Source organism: Schistocerca americana, chromosome 1 (genome assembly GCF_021461395.2).
Source record: "Schistocerca americana isolate TAMUIC-IGC-003095 chromosome 1, iqSchAmer2.1, whole genome shotgun sequence".
Classification (NCBI taxonomy): domain Eukaryota; kingdom Metazoa; phylum Arthropoda; class Insecta; order Orthoptera; family Acrididae; genus Schistocerca; species Schistocerca americana.
The window spans coordinates 761,494,005-761,495,422 of record NC_060119.1 but is presented as its reverse complement, the minus strand read 5'-3'; the positions used below and the strand labels follow the sequence as shown (position 1 = coordinate 761,495,422).

The 1,418-nt window shown below is 48.7% G+C and overlaps 1 non-coding gene across 1 annotated transcript; it reads right to left on the bottom strand.

The window, feature by feature from the left end:
• Positions 1-1,137: 1,137 nt before the first annotated feature.
• Trnal-caa lies at positions 1,138-1,212 on the bottom strand. Its single transcript has one exon. It is a non-coding gene; the product is annotated as a tRNA-Leu (tRNA).
• Positions 1,213-1,418: the final 206 nt, after the last annotated feature.

The window sequence follows — 1,418 nt, the reverse complement described above, 5'->3', positions numbered from 1 at the left end:
AAGTATAACAACAGTAGTTCCCGGGTTCGATTCCCGGCGGGGTCAGGGATTTTCTCTGCCTCCTGATGACTGGGTGTTATGTCCTTAGGTTAGTTAGGTTTAAGTAGTTCTAAGTTCTAGGTGACTGATGACCTCAGATGTTTAGTCCCATAGTGCTCAGAGCCATTTGAACCATTTTTTTTATAACAACAGTAGTGGGGAATGGGGGAGGGGCTATCAATGCACACTGTGGGTTGCCTACATTCAGGGGTAATCTCACATTCAGGGAGCAAACCTATTGTTTTCATTTGATTGACAGGTCTTTAACCTATTGTTCTGTTAAGCGGATGATGACCCCTGTGAATAATCCAGCATTTTGGTTGTCACGTCCTTAACATGTTGGGTGGTTAAGTGGTATTCCAAGAAACTCCCACAACTCCCCCTTTCCTTCTCTCTCCTCCTCCCCCACCCCTCTGGGAACTCCCCTCGCTTATACGAGCACACTTTTGATATTAACTTCATTGACTGATTAATTAAATCGACCAATTAATTAACCCCTCTCCCTGTGTGTACAGTGAAGGTCAAGTCTCATGGTGGCAACCTGTAACTTCCTATAAAGGAGGTTACCATAAAGGCCGTTGCCTGGCTTATTGCAGTGTTGCATTGTATAGCATACAAAAGCCTAGTGTGGATGTTTAGGGAGTCAATACTCCCACACCAGGAAACTGGTGGGAAAAAGACTCAGTTGATTGTAAATTTGGCGGGAAATCGTTCGCAGTGTATGGAATATCGTTTAAGCAGTTTAGGTAATGGCAATGGCCTTGCCGCAGTGGATACACCGCTTCCCGTCAGATCACCGTAGTTAAGCGCTGTCGAGCGTGGCAGACACTTGGATGGGTGAACATCTGGGTCGACATGCACTGTTGCCATTTTTCTGGATGCACTGAGCCTCGTGATGCCAATTGAGGAGCTACTCGACCGTATAGTAGCGGCTCCGGTCAAAGAGTGGTGTGCTGACCCAGGCCCCTCCTATCTGCATTCTCAGCTGAGGATGACACGGCGGTCGGATGGTCCCGATGGGCCATGTGTGACCTGAAGACGGAGTGTGTACAATTTAGGCAATGTGTGGAATGAAACTTCCTGGCAGATTAAAACTGGGTGCCCGACCGAGACTCGAACTCGGGACCTTTGCCTTTTGCGGGCAAGTGCTCTACCAACTGAGCTACCGAAGCACGACTCACGCCCAGTACTCACAGCTTTACTTCTGCCAGTACCTCGTCTCCTACCTTACAAACTTTACAGATGGTAGGAGACGAGGTACTGGCAGAAATAAAGCTCTGAGTACCGACCGTGAGTCGTGCTTCGGTAGCTCAGTTGGTAGAGCACTTTCCCGCGAAAGGCAAAAGGTCCCGAGTTCGAGTCTCGGCCTGGCACACAGT